This window comes from Chiroxiphia lanceolata, chromosome 10, assembly GCF_009829145.1.
Source record: "Chiroxiphia lanceolata isolate bChiLan1 chromosome 10, bChiLan1.pri, whole genome shotgun sequence".
Taxonomy (NCBI): Eukaryota; Metazoa; Chordata; class Aves; order Passeriformes; family Pipridae; genus Chiroxiphia; species Chiroxiphia lanceolata.
Window position 1 is genome coordinate 11,642,500 of NC_045646.1, and position 18,632 is coordinate 11,661,131.

Below are 18,632 nucleotides of genomic sequence, written 5' to 3' on the forward strand. Positions count from 1 at the left end.
ACTGCTCTCTTCTTTGCTACACGTGAATTTGCCAGTTGTGTACAAAAATGTATCTCCAAAGTTAACAGCACAGTGTTATAACCCCCTTCACCCCATACAGTTCTCCCCAAAGAACAGTTCAGTGGGAGCAGAGTCAGTAGATATGTAGAATTTCTACTATATCCTAGTACAAAAACATTCATACGATGCTGAATATCCTACCTGTGGCATGCAACTGTAGAAGACTAGCAGGTCATGACATGCAGAGCCATTTCTACAATAATTCCACTGCTCCCTAGATGGTTTTAATCTGTGGAGGGTTGGTGCTGTCCTGAAGACACTGAACAGGCATAACTTAACAGGGAACACAGGCAAGTCACTTAGTCCATCTCAACATCAACCCGCTTTCACTTTAGTGATTGCAAAGGTCTGGTATCTAGGAGGCCTCTCCCTAGCAAGTTTCACTGGACATGCCAATAAATGGGCTGCTCCTCACATCTGAAATGTTGGATGAATCACTAACCCGCAAGAACTAAAAGAAATTCTCTTTCTAACATCAAACAGGTTTTTATTCTCATCTGTTACACTAGATGCTGATCTCAGAGCATCTGATCTAAGTGTATTTATAGCAGATATTTTCCCAAACAATGACAAAATTGTGAAGGAACCAACAGATGCCAGAAATAAGGAAAAAGTGCTTCAAACCTTTAACCCTTCCTCCACAATTATATTTTTTTCCCATGGTTGATTCACTGTCAATATCTGTGAAGGGTGGAACCACCTCCAGGATGATGTTCGGTGTTCCCTGTGTGGCATACACACCCTAAGAGTATAACTCAGAGCCAGGACAAGCAGATGAGGGGAGACCATATGGAGAGAGGGAGCACCCATAGCATGGAGCTGCACCCTGGGGCATATGGTGCTCCCTGCTCACCAGCCAGGCATTTGGCCTCACCTGGGATCTGGGAAAATGTGGTGATGTTCTGGAAATGTATGAGTTAAAACACTGTGGCCCAAGTAGGGAGAAACACAAATGACCCTGCAGCTGCCTGCCCAAATCCATGTGAAAGAGGCACCATGGTTTGACTCTTGCTCACGTGGTTGTTCACTCTATGTACCACCACTGGCCGTGCTGGGGAAAGGCTGTGGCTCTGAAATGACATAATAAATGCACTGCAGAGGCTCCTTTTGCAAAGACTTTAATGAAACACGTGAATGCTGCAGAACGGTTTACAGAAGAATATGGCTTGAATTCTTCAAAGTACCAGACACAGTAATGGCCAGACATCAGAGGACACAGCACTTACACTGATATGCCTTTAATCAGGCTAACGATTTGTACTTCACTAATATGTATCTGCCACAAAGTCATTTGGCTTGAAAACATCGAAGATTTTTCCAACTCATTAGTATTTGTTCAAGTGAATAATCAGCCTCCCCTTTAATATCACACCTGATTACTGTGTAAGCCTGGGTTTTGCTTCCAGACAAGGTGCTGGTTCTACTCCTCTGCTTCAGCAAAGAGACTTCTCAGATATTTTTTCTGTCTGTGGGGGTATTTGCATGGTATTGCCAATCAACTGACAATCCATTACCTGTGAAAGGGTTGTTCACAAGTTTTCCAAAAGGTTTTCTTCCTTTTCTTTGCTATTTAATAATTTTCAGTCCCTGGGTGGCAGAGACATCTCTCCTTTTACCTGGGCTGCACAAGGAGGTGTAATCCCTGACCTGCAGTTATTCACTGCTTCCCACTGACATTTCCTTTGTGCCACTACATCTCAGTCAGAAACCGGACTTCATTGCTTGTCCACTCCAACACCCTTTCTGAGGAGGTGTTATGGCTGAGGTGTCTCCTGGTACTCCACTGGCATGATCTTAGATGAACTTTTTTATTACGCTACACTGTATCTGCCTGGGGCCAGTTCATCAGGCAAGGCAGATCACGTTGCATGCTTGGTGAAGCGGGAAATAGCGATGACACACAATCTTTGTTCCATCTGCCATGGTTATTAGCAAATGATGTTTTATTTATCTCTGGATCAGCCAGAAGACACCGACTCCCATTAAAAACATGTTCAATAAAAAGTTCTTACCTTTTGAGATTTATAGGTTAATGGATAAAGAACCAAAAACCTGCTATCAGTGTGTGCAAGGTGATGCTTACAAAACACTACCATGTCTATGTACCCACAGTTATCAGCCAAGCTGGAAGTTCTATTTGTAGAAAAAGGTAATGTAGGAATATCTGGTCCCACTGAGCCATTTTCACTGGCTACTAATGGCTTCAGTGACACCTTGAAATTCCGTATGTGGGCAGTTCCATATTGACCTGTCTGGGAATGAGCCTGCAATGAGCTATACAGATTCACAAAGAACTTGAATTTTCCATTCACAGGAAATCCCATTTACGTTGTTGTTTGTTTTTTTTTTTTTCTCCTCTCCTATCATCAGGTAGAAAAAAACCAGCACAAGATGACATAAAAATTTTCCATGAAAATGGAAAACATGTGATTCCCATTTAAAATTATGTTTTCTTTAACATAAATATGTTTTGAAAAGTTTTTTAAATGCAGCTCAAAATGTGCTATACCAAGAGTGTCAAAATCAGTCTGGTATTTCACTTCTGTTTTGCTTACAGCATGCTTTGTTAAGACTAGTGCCTTTTAAAACATTTCAACTTACATGAAAACAGCATTTGCCTTCGAGAAGCAGCTATCATTATAAACACATCAGGTCTGCGTTTGTTATCAAACTTGCCCTTTTCTGCATATTGGCCCAGCATTCTGTTTTCAGTATTTGCAGTTTCCCAGTCTGCTAAGATTTATTAAAGAATTAGGTCAGTGATGCCATGAGCTCCCTAACCAGCCCTCTAGCAATTGAAAAGCCTCCAACTGTATTCTTACGGCTTGCTGGAAATAATCAACATGTTTGCCTATCAGATTGTATCAGCTCCTCAAATCTCACTCATGTTTGTGTATCAGGTCCAAGAACTTGGCTGTGAATAATGCCTTACTACCTCTTTCCTCCTGTACATTGCCAACACAAATGGAGATGTCTCTGCAGACAGCAATCCATGCCTTCTGCTTTGCTCTGTCTTTCAGTGCACACTGTTGCCAGTGAAAGAAAATTCTGCTCCATTCATGCTTACATTTTAATTGCATGCTCCTTTCTGGAGGCAGGCAAGAGTAACATCTATAATTTTGTTTCACATCTCTGCCTCGAAAGCATCTGCTCCGTTCGGGGATGCCTGAGAGAGCAGCTGCTGGCTCCCGTTCAGTATCAGCCTCACTTGCACATGTTCATTTACCTGCATTTAACATCAGACAGCATTTCAAACTCACTCACTATATCTTTCAGATTTGCATATGGGAAAAAATACACCACAAACCAAAGCAACCAGGATATACCTGGCATTTTCCCTTGATATCCACATCTATTTTGGCTGGTTTCATCCTCTCCAGCAGCACACTCCTGCCAGAGTCCTATTGCACCCAAACAACAGTAAACATCCAGTTGATCTACTTTTGCCCAACATTTGGAACAAAGCTGGACCTGAATGAAGAAAAGTGAGGGCATCTGAGCTATGTCAACACCTTGCTACTACGCAGCTCCTCATATAGCCATCAGACCCCACATAGGGCTGCTCTATTAATGCTGAGTCCTAGTTTTGTGCTGGCTTGGCCTCGTGGTTCCTTTTCCCTTGATGTCTTCAAGGATATGGCTTAATAAATGCAAACAGTGTCAGCAGGATCCATTCATATCATTCTAATTTTAAGTATTTATTACTGCTTCTTTGGGGATATAGGGAAAAAGACCTAAGTAACTGTCCCCTTTTCCCTGGGGACACCTTGCACTTCTGTTCAGTTTTGTTGTTACAAGTGAGCTAGACCTCTCACACACACTACCTCTCACTCCTGCCAAACTCCTACACACAGACATAACTGGGAAGATGCCCAGAGTTCACTCTAGACTTAGTGCTTTGCTCAGTCCAGCTCAACTGCTTGCAATTGCTTTTATGTTAATTTTATGCCATGGGGGGACCCAAGGTCACCACTTTGTAAACTAGATCAAAATGACTTAGCTTCATATCTTCATTTCTAATTTAGCTACCCCTCTGTCTTGCCTCTCTGAATCTGAAGCTTCCTGACAACCACTGCTATCCACGCAAGCAGTATCCAAATATTTCCAGCTGCTCTGCACACCAGCCTGACTATTAGAGGGAGACAGACTTAGCAGGTGGCTGGGACTCACCATCTGGCTGTGCTCCATCCTACCTGCTTGCTTGCTTTCTCTCACTTATTCTCACTGAAGTACAGCAGCTTACCTCCTGCCCTTATACCCCTCTGCTCTAACAGTATCTGGACAATTCAGTCTCCACCCATCCTCCATAGGTAAGGAATTGTGTGCCAGATGCTACACAGATGTCAGGAGACACTTTCTTCTCTAAAAGGGCTCTACTCTTATTTTGTGTGATGCATAATCTGACAGTAAACTTCCACAAGGTACACTAAGTTTCTTCAGTCTGACCCTGTGTACAGTGAAGAGGTCAACACAACAGATGCTTTGAGCAGTGACTTCATCAGCAAGTGTGGTCCAAAACTGTGTACAGACGTCTGTCTGCCAGTTACCAGTGGAATGCTGGAGCATCCAGGTCGGAGCAGCCTGCAGGGTATCACCTCCTGTCACTGGCTGTTTCAGTTTGGTGAGTGGCTTATATTTAGTGTCTAGTAGGTGATCTTATGAAAGGAGACGGAACAAGGAAAGATGTGGCAGTGAAAATAGATCGTATCATTCCAATTAAAAAAAAAAAGTATTCATCCTGGCATTATCAGTTGTACTTTTATTTATAATAGGGTTGTTTTTTTTTTTTTTTTTTTTTTTAAATACAGTACTTGGCAGGCAAATAGCAGCTCTCCATTGTACTACTACAAAGTGAAATTGTGACCACTCATTTCACAGACTGAAGGTAACCCTTTATTATTCTCTGTTTAGCCAGTGCTTTTACAGAAACACTAGAATAAGGAGAGCAATTGCCCAAAAGCAAGCTCTGTTGTTGAGAATTCCTGGCTGCCTGGCTGACACCTTAGCAGCATTCCCCATTGTCACCTTTATCACTCAGTTTGACTTAGTACATTATTTGATTTTTCTTACTTTCCTCTCAGGTTGGCATTTGGCCTTTCTTTTTAAATTCCGTGTGCTGCAATCTCCCTCCCCTTATAAATAGGGAAAGTTTGAAACTCCCTCTTATCCCTGGCTGCAAAAGCAGAGCATACAAGATTAGTATTAGACTAGTTACATTAATATTTTCCTTCAATTTTTAAAGATAGAAAGTACCAAATAATTCAGTAACATTGCTAGCAGGTGGCAGGGAAAATTCTTGCAACAAGTTCCACCTGCAGCAACTCCTTTAGTGCCTCAGACAACTCCCTTAAGGTCATCCCATTAAATAATCAGTGAATGCTTATTAATCACACCAGCTGTGTCTGAAGAATACAGCTAGGCAAGCAAACCCTCACAGAAATGACTGAGAAGTGGGGCTGGGTTGAGATATATCACCAGGTGCCTGCGTTGGATGCAGATGCTGGAAGTGAACGTCACCAGAGATCACTTTTCCTACGGATCGCTATGGTAAAGTATGACTTATTATATCCCTTAAGAAAAAGCACTGAAAGGTGGATATCTGAGTGCTTCCAGATACCTTAATCTAGGTAATTGCTCCTGGTTACATACAGACTTTATAGCAGAGAGAGAAATTTTTGTATCTGTGAAGCTTAGTTTGTTCAGTTGAAATACACCTTCTGTGTTGCCTATATGGAATAACAGAAGGCAAATGTGCTGGTTCTTCCCTGATGCTTTCAGAACAAGCTCCTTTTACTTTTAGGGTCCAGATTCCCAGGAGTTGCAGACAAAATTGCTCTCTCCTGTGTATCCTCATGTCCTATTGCATGCCAAAATGATATTTTAATTAGTGAGCTCAATAGTCTTTAGTGTTTTTTCTCCATCTCCATATTTTTTGTGGAATTAACCCTTTTTATGAAGTTCCCCTGGCCTAGCACTTGAAATGCACAGGCTATCCTGGATGATTCCAGTCTGGATCAATCCAGACCATTTTTTTTCCCTCTTGATTCTCTCCTCCCAACTCTTTACTGCTCCTTCTCTCCTAGCTCGTTTGGTTTGAAGATACAGGCACAGAATCTTGAGAAATCCTGACACTCTGTTTGTGACGTGCTCTGCACAGAAGTAGTCATAAAATCAGTAATGATAAATACATGGAATCCATACCCAGTGTGCACCTTCCCCACTGTGCCATCAGCTGTAGCTAGCACAGGCTGTTTGACACATTGGGAGTGTATCACACCTTCCTGAAGTGCCTCTGGAGTGGGGGTGGGAGGAAAATGTGAGTAGCTTATTTTGTCCTGTTCTGTATTTTCAGGGATGCTTGGGCTTCTAATTATGGATTCATATATTAGAGTGAAGGGTTCACTTTTTTCCCCACTTGTAGCCTGGAGTCTTCTAGCCACTGTGCTTCTCTGTTAACCCTTGCTATGTTTGCTGTCATCTGTAAAGATTAGCAGTGTTTTCTATAGATGGAGTCAGATAGTGCCCTTCAGGTGCAAATTAAGACAGGTTAACCACTACAGGCATGCAACCAACAGTTCTCTCTGCATTAAGCATATGCCAGAAAGGTCAGTAGATACCTGGGAGGGGGCCCTTCAGAGAGGACAGCAACTGGGACTTGCCTGGGGATCGTCCTGCTCAGAGCACTTCTGCTGGCATCCACCTCTTGTGGGCAGTGGGTTCATTCATATTTCTGCCACAGGACAACATGCCTTGCCACTCTGATGAGGCAGCTCTTTTGAGACATCTTGCTTGCTCTGGACACTCTCGCATGGAGGCGTCAGCTTCTGCTGCGTTATTGTATCAGGAGCGCTGTGATATTTGCTCTGTGCTCCTGATGGGAGCTCTTCCAGCTTCCCCCACCTACTTCACACACAGATACACACACTTCAAGCTGTCCAGTGGATCTCAAGAGAGCAGAAAGTATTTGCTAAAAATATTTATGCAGGAGTTATTTATGGCCTGGCCCACATCAACCCGTGGCAGCCGTTACGCAACGCTGCACAAAGGAGCCCTTATCTGGAGGAGCACACAGCCAGTTTTGCAGCCCACCAGTTAGCAAGAGGCAGTTCTACTGACTCTTCAATCAAATCAGGAACTTGAGGCCTGGATGTTCAATTTAGATGTCAAGTCTTGTCAAGCAGGCTCTGCCAAGCTGCTTTCTCATGCCTTCCAATTTGAAGGGAAAGAGAAGATGAGAAAACACTGTACTGCTCCAAGGTGTGGCACCTTTCTCTCAAAAAGCTGGAGGCAGGCAAAGGAGGTCTCTTTAGCTGGAACTTAGATCAAGATTAGAACTATTTTCTCTGTCCAGTTGTTGTAGAAAACATCTCAATAGCCTGTGTAAGAAGAAGGAGACTTATCCCCTGGCTGACGCTGGGCACATACCCACAAGGCTGGGCACAGAAATGGGATCTGGGTCACAAATGCATTCCACTGCCAGAGTGTACATCTAGCCTAGGTGGCTTTTGCTTTAAACCCTAATGGGTTTGGGTTGGGTTTGGGTATGGGGAGTTTATAAAGCCCTTAATTTTTAAAAAATTACTCAAAATTCAGTGCAAGGGAGATCCAGCCTTTTGTTCTGGACTATCTCCACCTGCATATAGGTTTTTTTTTACTCTATTTATGATCTGCAATGGCCTCGCGGGTGCTGATCTTTAAAGGTCTGTACTAAAACTTCCAGCCTCATCTATTATGGTGGGGATGTGAGACATGAGCTTATGAAGGTAAGAAAGCAGAAGATGCTCTCAATATAACAAAACTGGTGGGATACAAATGTACCAGAGGAATGACAGGAATATCAGCGCCTCCCTGCCCAGCTACTCAGTACCAGTACCCACAAGTCAGAAGTGATTACAGCATAATTCCTTAGTTAACTTAGGAGATGGCAGAAGGGAAAAAGTATTGAAAGATAAGAATCTCCAGTTAGGATCACATATGTTGGTTCGTCCTCCATCAGGTCACTCACATTCTGAAGGAATTCAGGGTGGTTCTACACACTTGTTTTCATCAAATCTCTTGCAGCAGGTCCTTATGGTTTCATTATCCGTTCAGTACTAATGACAGAATGCTCTGTAACCACTTACATGTCCTAGATCTTGGAAAGGCTAATCTCCAGACCTCCTCTCTTCCCTCTTTTTAAGGTAATTATTATGCTTGCCCTTTTTCATTCCTTTGAGACCTTTCCTGTCATCTTTGCCTCCTTGAATGAAATCATTAATAGTTCAGAGGTTTAATTAAGCTAATTCTTTCCATAAGCATTCTAGAGGGAATTTCAGCAGCCCTTGACATCTTGAATACATGGAGTTTTTTAAAGTCTGGATATTTCTTGGAATCATTCTTCCACTATGCTCCTTCAGAGTAACCTATTCCTTTAATACAATTAACCCTGTTAGAATTTACTTGTTTGTGAAAAATAGAACAGAATTAATTTTGAGTCCTTCAGCTTTTACATGCTTTTTTTACCTGTTTGCTCTTCCCCCCCACAAAGCAATAGACCAGTAGCATCTTTTGTCACAGCCCGTTGCTCTTTCCCTCACACCTCCAACTCTCTCCTTTTGGATGACCAGGCAAAAGTGTTGCCTTCTCAGGACTCTCATAAAAAAAGGGATACGAAGAAACCTTTAGAGCTGGAGAATAAGGTGGTACATACATGCTGATAATACCTGTCTACTCTTGGGAAAACCTTCATGAGACTGTGGGATTTTATCACCAGCACTCGGGTGCAGGTAAACAACTCTGAAGGAAATTTGTGGCCTTCTCTGTATTTACTAATTTTAGTGCTGTTAGATCTGCCTTGAGCAATTTCAGCAGAGTTTGGCTAAAGTTGTCTCTGTGTTGTCTGGGTTCCCCAGGATGAGGAGAATGGTATCCTTGCAGCTCACACCCAGGAGCCTCGTGCTGCCTCAGCTCTGTCCACGTCTACACTGCAGCTCTGCAGAGCTGGAACTGCCCAGCTGTACCCATGTTTTTACCACTGAGGACACATCTCTACATGAAATAGGCATGAAACTGCCTCACTTGTGTACAAATATGGGAACTCAGAGGAGAACTGCTTCTGATTAACCCTTTCTATTGTTTCCTGGTGTTCCTAAGTTGGTCTGCAGGGTGACTGTCAGCTCTCACTGCTCAGAACAGAACTACAAATTTCTTTTCTTAATGCTTTTTCTACCTCTTGTCAAGAAGAGCTAAGGGCTATGATCTATGAAAAGCAAGTGATTCCATTCTAGTTTTCCCCATCTAAATCAGTTATGAGCTATTAAGATCAGTAGCAAACTAACATGCAATAACAAACTCATCAGCAAGAGACTATCAAACATCTGCTGTTGTGGTTTTCCTTCCTCTGAAGTACTTGGTTATTATCAGAAGCAAGATCTTGAACACTTGGTTATGGAATAGTCACACCTATGTCTCTAAAGGGTCAAAAAACAGGAAGCAGTTTTTAAAAGCCTCAATCACTGTTCTAGCCTATCAGCATTGTCCAGCTGATCTGATTTTGAAGGACTGTCTGCATTGCTGTTTAGTCCTCTGGGATGGTAAAGCCAGGCATGGATAGACACCTGCATGTGCTGTAGGTGATCGTGAATGCAGATTGACAGTTTGCCCATTGGAGAGCAGCCCATGTCTTACAGATGCCTTTTGGTACACCTAACCTGATTTTAAAACTTGTCAAGGGCAGGACGATGTTTGAACTGGTACCTCACCTCCCTCGATGCCACCTGGTGGCTGCTGGGGCCAGGAACTCTTAGACAGGAACATAGACTTTATACAAACCATCTTTTGGGATGAGGGAGTTACAAGTTATGGTTATTCTTGGAATAATAAAGTTAAAAATCAGATAAGACCACTCTTAATCATATACTGGTATGAATCAAGCCACTGAATCCACTGTAGAGCCAGCCCAGCACAGACAGGGGTCAGCAGAGCTTGGGCAGCTGTAGCCTAACAGAAAACCATTTGTGAATTTGGTGTAGAAAAACACAGAAAAAGAGCATCCTTAAAAAACACGGATGCTGATGTGCAGCTCTGGGTATGCAGCATGGACATGGAGCTGACAGACAGGCAGCAGTTTCAAACATGATTACAGACTTCATGTGAGTCTTTCCCAGTTTCTTCCAAAGCCTGCAACACATCTAAATGGTGTAAAAATATGTTTCCCCTGCCAACAATGTTCCAGCTGATGACACTTTGCAAAAAATCCTAATTAGGACTGAGTTCTTAGGTGCAACTGTAGGTATCATAATATCCTAATGATATATGTGTAGAAATCAGTGACTGAGCAAATCATCTAATGCAGCCTCTCCTCTTTCATTCACAAATTATTTGGGATGTACTTTGCCCTATTTTGTTGTTGTGTTTTGTGTGCTGGGTTTTTTAACTCACTCTAATCAGTGGTATGAGAGAATGGCTTCCAACCTACCTGAAATATTCCTGTTAATCAACCTTGGCATAAAAGCTCAAGGCTATTTCTGGTTTTAACTTTTCTGTTAAACTAATTTGTGGTCCCCAGGTTATTTTTGTTTGAGTCTCTGTAAAATAGTTTATATGTAAAAACACTGAAAAGCATTTTTCAATCACATGATAATAACCCTATATTCTGACCACAAAAGCTGGCTCTTTGAGAGTTTCCAAATAGAATTTTTATTTTTTTTTTTTCATTTCTGTGATACTAAGAAATTGAACTCCATTTACATTCTTGGATTATCTTGAGTTGTAGCAAAAGTGTCTCTAATTTAGCAGACAGACTAGCATTTTCAAAATAAAAAATATTAGTATTTATTCTTAAGTTTAAAGCAAAACCTTCTTTATAGAGTATTTTCCAAGAATTTGCTTTCTGTACAGCACAGTAATTGCAAAATTCTAGATGTCTACTCTAATCCCTCTCTTCCCCTGCTACTGTTTAAACAAAGATCAGTGTTGTTATTTTTCCAACTAAGAGCTCTTTTAGTAGTCACTTACACAGACTGTAGCTCACAAAGTCTATAGCCCCATAGATCACAAAATATGAGCTCATGATCTGATGAATTGTCAATTGTTTGCAAGGAGTTTGTAGGCAACACAGCTTTGGAAAGGAATGTGGAGCGACTATTTTTGCTTCCATTATTCATCCATTCCTTTTTCCCCCAAATAGTCTCCTTTCAGTTCCAAGGCATGTGCAGACTAGAAATAGTATCAGCCCTGGGGGATTTTCCTTTACCAATCCCTTGGACATTCATTTCCCAATTTAGGATGTCTGTTCTCAACTTTTCAGAATAGCATCTCCTTTCCTTCCTCCATCCTGCATGGACAGAGGTGACAGGCTGCCTTGGGAGAGGGATATTCTTAACTGGGCCAAAGAAAGTCAGAACAACCTCACTGCTTGTCTGCCAGCCATCAGATGTAGCTGGACCTGATTTTTATTAATTGGAATAGAAAATTTCCTGGTTTATGCTTAACAGTCACTAGAGGGCAAAGCAGGTCTCCATAAGGCAAACCTGCAACCCACAGTGGAGGTTCCCTGGCTCTTGCCTTTGTCTCATGAGGCTCTGGTGTGAGTTCCTGTTGCAGGGATAGAGCTGGACAGTCCCTGTCCAGGCCTGACTGCTGACTTAGCTGATTTGAGACATACTCAAGTTTACCCAAAGACTGCAATTCTTGTGTGTTTCTGGTTTTGGACAGTGTTTGCATCTATGATATTGTTTTGCTTTTATAAAAGCATCTTATAAGATCAGGGTCCTTGTGGTCCAGCATCCATCCAGCATCTTGCTACTAGAAGATGCCAAAGGTAAAATATATTGATCTGTTTTCCTAGAATGTCCTCCCAGCGAACTGTGGCTGAGATTCTGGATGCAGAGCTCAGACCTTTTTAAATAACATGTTGTTTTCTTCCTGAATTTTGAAATACTTTTTGCATCCCAGTATCCCTGAGTTGCTTGCAGTGCTCTTTCATAAAAGGCCACTTGGCAGTGAGTGAAAAAACCCCTCCGTTGGTCTCTCTTGGTTGTGCTGCCTTATTATTTCGTTGCATGTGCCCCTGTGTTGGTATTAGAGAAACAGCAAGCTGCAGCCACCTTTTCATCCTCAGAAAGCCCATTGTGAGTTAAAGTAGCTCTGCCATGTTCTCATGTATTTTTTTTTTCTCTTCTGGGGAGAAAATTCCCAATGTATGCAGTGGTTTGGACATTCATTAAGTCATTCATCCTGCATGACAGATCAGAAACCACTCCTTGAAGTCAATCTGAGGCTACCCAGGGAAAAGTTGATTGAGAAGGCATAGGAGGACACCAGGAGAGCAAAACCTAGAGATGACAAGTCCAGGACAACAGAACAATTTTCTTGGCCTGGTTGTGGCCTCAAAAGCTTGTGAAAACCCACTTAAACCAGGGTAAAAAAAGGTGCCAATGAAGTCTTAAGTGTCTCATGTGTAGGGATAAAATCTGTTGACGTTGTTCCAAAAGTAAGCTGTTTTCATTCTGGTGTGCACTAAAAGGCCTTTGGAGGGTGCTTATGCAGCAAGAAGCTCTGAAAGGTGAGACTTGTGCTGCTGATTCCTGATTCTCGGCATCTTGGTGAATATTAAGGCTTCTGAAATTAAGAGCAGATATGTTTTGGTGTTTCTAAAATAAATGTTGGGCTTCAAAGTCTGCTGATTGCAAGATGCTTCAATCCAAAATGTTCCAAATTTGGGTGAAACCCTTAAAAACATCTTCCATTGTTTTCACAGACCTGAAAGCCCATTTTTCAACAAATTGGGCTGGAAGTTTTTGAGCACCAAGATTGAAATCAATGTCTGCAGTCAGTCTCCTTCATGCTGTGCTCTGCCACTTAGTAAGTCTTGCTCATGTGGCGGGTGGAGGTCGCTATGGGCCAGCTTACATGGCAGAAACAGTTTGGCTGTTGGCAGGTGTCCCTGGTGCCACAGCAGTGGATTGAGCTCCAGGTGGAAAGAGCCTGCACTGAGTTGACAAGGGATTCCATATGAGCAACAGGGTTTCCCTTTCCAGGGTGCCAGCATGGGGTTTTTTTCCTGAGCAGGAAAGGCTTTTCAGTCCACAGATGAGATGGCAAGTGAGCTCACAAACATCACCTCAGGTGAGTCAGTATTCTCAGCCTTGAGACAGAATCAACAAAGCCTATGCTCAGGCCTGGGTGCTGAGAAATGATAGTTGCTTTTTGAATTGTGGACGTGTCTAACACTGAGCCGTTTAGCTGAGATCTTTTGTTACCCTGAAATCCCTGAAATGAGCAGAGGGGGTGTAATGGTCAGGGAGGTCTGTGACAACTCAAAGGGAGTTGGAAAGGCCAGGGCTTTCCAGTCCACAGGATCACAGATTTGCACCAGTGTGTGCCAGCTCCAGTTGGCACTCTCAACAGACTGGTGAACAAGCTGTGAGCAGCACACATGGTGCAGAGTGAGGCCAGAGCATGCAGCAGCTGCTGAGCCACTGGCTAGCAGTGCTTTTGGGAAAGACCAACTCTCCCAGCTCACACTGAGAGTCCCAAGAAAGTCAATGGGAGGATGTATTTTATTTTGATGTATTTATGTTTGGTGTTACTGCAGGAAGGACAAGGATCTAAGACTTAATTTTTTACTTTTGTCCACTTAAAATGAGGCTTAATGCCTAATCTGGACTTTTTGTTTGCAAAGCAGCCACAACTCACACTGAGCACAGGGATAATTTTAAGTTCCCATCACTTCTGGAAAATGGGCCATTAAATAGGTCATTAAGTATAGCATTAGCTGTCTCATTTCAGCCACCCAGGCTGAAGAAATCTGGCAGTTGCAAGGAAAACAGAGACTCAGATGAGTGCTGGGTGCAGGCTGGCTGGCCATGCTGTTGTCTCCTGCTGCACTGCAACAGCACAAGAAACCTGGGGGCCTTCAAACACATGCCGTGAGGTCCACAACTGGCATTTAATAACCCACTTTCTCAAGGGAAACCAAACCATTCCTGAAACCATGTTCCCAGATCACAGCAAGATCCACAACCCCGCAGGACCTTTGGAAGTGACAATCGGAGCTTTTCATTTTTAGATCATTGACTCACGCCTAGTTCAGGTTGGAAGGTCATTCAAACAGTGGCTCCTGGTATCCTGCTGCGGAATGAGCTGACTTCTGTCCCTTTAGGAACCTAATTGTCCATAGGAGAAAGACCCTGCTACCCCATGTAAGTGGTCTCCTGTGAACACAGGAATGGCCACCTCAGTCCAAAGGTCCAGCTATCCCAATGTGCTGTATTTGGCAGTGACAAAAGCAATCCACGGGAAAACGTGATAACTTGTCAAGGACATATATCTCTCCTTGTTTAGGGAGGGTCAGATCCAGGAGTTTCTCTGTCTTTAGTAACTCTATACATCTCTATTTCATGAAGTTTCTCTGTCTTCCTTGTTCTCACATAGACTTGTTGCATCCACAGTGTCCTTCGACAGGAATACATGAATCTGAGGAGTGAATTACAGGTAATGGATATGAGGAACAGTTGGAAGCAGCATGAGAAAGCAAGCCAGCTTTCTTCTGGCTCAATTCCTTCTTGATGCAGCTGTAAGGAGGCCTTTTCCCAACATGCTGAGTCTTTGCCACAGCTTTGGATTTGCTGAACCAGTTCGTGAAAAATCAGGAACACACAGAAAAAAAATATTAGAGATGTATTTAGCATGAATGTGAGCAAAATAAGCCAACTGTGTGGCTATGGGATGACCCCACCCAAACCCGCATGTGTTCTATAGGTCCCGGAAACAAACCTGAGGGCTCAAATAGCATCATTGTGCTACAGTGAGCTCTCCTTTTTGAAACATTTAATGATAAATGTTTAAACAGCTGCCCTTGTAGGATTTGGGGAAGGTGAGCAGTAAGGCATTGTCTTGTATTAAAGCCACAACTGGACTTTGGCCAGAGCTGAGGAATTTGTGGGTGACAGGAGTATATTTTTCATGCATTTTGCTGAATCTCCTGCATGGCGTAACTTTCTCTGTGGGAGATTTAGCCAAACAGTCCAAAGAAAAGAAAGAAATGTGGACAAACCAGCTTCTGTGATTTATTACCTTAAAGCCATTCAGTAGAGATTGTCCCAGCTGGTCATAAACTACATATTTCCTACTTCAGTGGAGGGAAAGAAGGGTTCTGGATGCACATTTTGCCCAGATAGAGATCTCTATTCTTTAATTTATCTCACATACTTAAGACAAATGAATAGTAGTGTTGATCTTATCTTATGCTTAATTTCTTGTTTATTTATTTTTTTATTTTATCAGTCCTCTCTCCCTGCTTTTTCCCCTTTCCCTCATAGATGGGAAGTTTCTTACATTAGCCTCATATGCAGCTGGAGGGTTGATAAAACTAATAAACTGACAACCTTAGTAACCATAGTGCCCCATCTGGTGTGATCCTGGAGAATACAAACACTTGAGGAACGCTGAGTGCTTTTTTTTTTTTTTTCTTTTAGTACTACTAACTGTGTTTTGCTTCCTAAATATCAATTGAGATTACAGCTCCATTAACTAAAATCGTTGTGAAGCCCCGAGTGTGCGTCTGCGTTAGTGTTTCAGTTCAGATCAGCTCCCTGTAGAAGCAGTTTGGTTTGCGTTGTGGTGCCATCTTAAGGATGCTTGGATTACTGTCCCTTTGAAGGAGATGTGTCTGCATTATGTGTTCCCCTTATCCATTCCAGGCACTACTGGGAAATCGGTCCCTAGAACCACGCTGTATATGACATGAATTAAAAAAGAGGAAAAAAACCCCAAACAACTAAGCCCCAAACGACAGAACCATGAAATGTGTTTACTGTGAATGTCAAGTCCTCAGCAAAAATCTTCCTGGTCCCTGGCTCTGTGCATCTTAGTCCATCCTACTTGCTAATGCAGACATAGTCTTAGAAAATCCACAGATAATCCTCAGTGGATTTGAAGGCTTCATGGCTAAGCACTTCCAGCATAATCACAAAGTAAATGTAAAAAATTAAATGAGTCCAGGTGTGTTGTGTGGTACCTCTCTCCTTGCAAGATATGTGAAATGCAACTTTTTCTGTTGTGACAAATAGGAATTGTTCAAAAATCAGTCATCCTTTTTTATTTCCATGTGAATAAAATTCTTATTTCTACCATATATTGAATTGTTTGGACTGGGAAAATCTCACTGTAAAGGGAACAAATCTGTGTGTCCTCTGATGGACCTGCGTGTGCCATGGGACTTCAAGAGCAGCTTTACACTGTACAAAATTCCATGCCAAAACATTTTCCGCATGTCTAGAAATCCATTTATCATGAAGGTATGTGACTTAGGGTGTGATCCTGCCACCTGCAGCACCAGCATCCCAGCACTGCTGATGGCTTGTCCTTCAGCCTTGGGGACAATGACCCACTGAGCATCACACAAGTGCAAATCCCCAAACCCCATCTCCTCCCACAACCTTTGTCTCTACTGCCCCTTTTGGTGATTTTAATTATTTAATAATTCATCAGACCTGCCTAAGGTGCAGTAACTCTGGTATTATGGGGGCAGAGAGGTGCAGTGTGGAGGAGGCTGAGCTGTTGGGAGTAGGATTAAGCATTCCTTGCCACTGCACTTGGATATCTGTGCACCCCACACTCTAACCTGAGTGTACACACTTTGCTTTTTTTCTGGTGACAAAGAAATGAAATTAAATCAACTGAGACTGATTCTTTTGAGAGGGAGAGAAGAGAAAGCGAGTGAGATGGGCTGACACACATCTGATCCTCACAAAGCTGCTGTGCAGGTGGGTGGACAGGTGATGACTGGCAAACAGTGTGTCCTGCTCCAAGCTGAGTCAGAGGATGTGGAGGTGAAAAAGCAGATGCTACCTCTGCCACCTCATGCCCTCAAGTATTAAACATCCCTCAGAAGTGAGCTAGTGAAAAATTCTTTTTAAGTGTTGGCAAGATCTCTGAGCTTACAATGGCAGATTGTGAAATGTTTATTTGTTTGTCCCGTGGGACTTTCCATAAAGCTTCTGAATGCAAACTTCTTTCCCTTTCTCTCTCTCAGACATGTGCACTCAGGTGCCAACACCTCCACCTGAATAATAAGAGATAATCACTTTATCTGCAATTGTTTTACTCATAAACAATCCAGTTACCATGAATACTTAGAAGGAGGTTCATGATGGTGCTGTAAATCAGGACCAAATTTGATGTCTAGATCTGATATACATTTTTTATAAATATTTTCTAATATGAAAAAAAAAAAAGTCCTGTAAAACATCAATAGTCCTCATCTTTTGCCAAACACTGCTTTGGCAGAAAGTTTGCTTTCATTTGAGATGTGTTACTTCTTCAATAACCCAAAGTTTTAAATGTTCTTTTTGCAAGACTTTTAGGAAAATTACAGACAATTAAAATGTAAAGGATTGTTAACAACTCGGACAAAATAATAACCTACTGAATCTACTTGTTTCTATTTCATTTTTACCTCTCTGAGGCCCAATACACTGAAATGCCGTGCCATAAGCACCCAACACACTCATGCTATACCCTCTCTGGTGTAATCTGCAGAGGTTGATGCATGTAACTGCAATTGTTCTTTAGTAGATGTCTGAATTTGGGGAATCTATCCTTTCTCAGACAGTGTTGGTGAAAGCCTTGCCCTCTTCTTGCCAACTGTTTTACCAGGCCTTTCTGGACACAGATTTTATGGAAGAAAAACTGAAAAAGAGAGAATTAATCAGCCAACTGTCCTTACAGACATGAGATCTGCATGTGGAAATTCCATACAAACACAGACCTTTAAACTCATTGTAGAGCTTTGGGATTTAAGGGTGTAAGTTCAAACTTAGCAAAAATAAGCGACTCAGTGATTATGAATAGTCACAGCCTCCGTGTTTGCAGCTTACATATCACTTCTGCAAACACAGTGGTTTATAATTGACTGAGAGGAGAAATACATCTTTCAACACCCACCAGCTTCTGTATCCTGGGTGATTTCCCACCTGAGCACCTCTCTGGTCTGTTTTTGTCCTGTGGAGAGGTTACAGCAGCATGCTGGCCATGATTTCTTTTACCTAGCAGGTGCTGGTGATACTTTATTTTGCAAATGAGGCATTTCATGAACTATCATGAGAATAAAGAACTACCAGAGCTGAGGGGAGCCAGGGGGAATGTGAAATGGAAAGAAAGGGAAGGAGGGCAAAGAATGACTCTGCAGACAAATCCTCCACACTATTGAATCTTTGCTGGCACAGAAAAAAGCCAAACATCGTAAAAGTCATGCTTCAGTTCTCCACCATTGCATTATCCTTTTCCTTTTCTTCTGCTACTTCAAAATACCTGCAAGTATGCTGCCCTCCTTGAAGCAGGCTCCTTGAAACTGAAGTGTGCATTTCAAAGACTGTGTAAAATATAACTCTTTGTGTTTGGCTTGGAGAAATATTTGTTGGGTGGAAAGGAAAAAGGAATTTAAGTAGCTGGTAGTAAGCAAACGTTCTTCCACTGCCTGCTCAAAGCACATTGAAACTAAGGACAAATCTTGACCATGCTGGTCAGAAGTTGCATCTTGTGACCTTAAAAGAAAATTGGAGCTCTTGACAGTGCACTGCAAAATCAAA

The 18,632-nt window shown here is 42.3% G+C and overlaps 1 protein-coding gene across 1 annotated transcript in view; it reads left to right on the plus strand.

Annotated features, from left to right (window-relative positions):
* Window positions 1–15,190, plus strand: part of IL1RAP (interleukin 1 receptor accessory protein) — a 69,137-nt gene extending 53,947 nt beyond the window's left edge. Inside the window, exon 13 of the transcript XR_004358878.1 lies at window positions 15,179–15,190. The gene's annotated coding sequence lies outside the window, so the exon portion shown is untranslated. The remainder of the gene's footprint in view (window positions 1–15,178) is intronic.
* The last annotated feature ends 3,442 nt before the right edge of the window (window positions 15,191–18,632 follow it).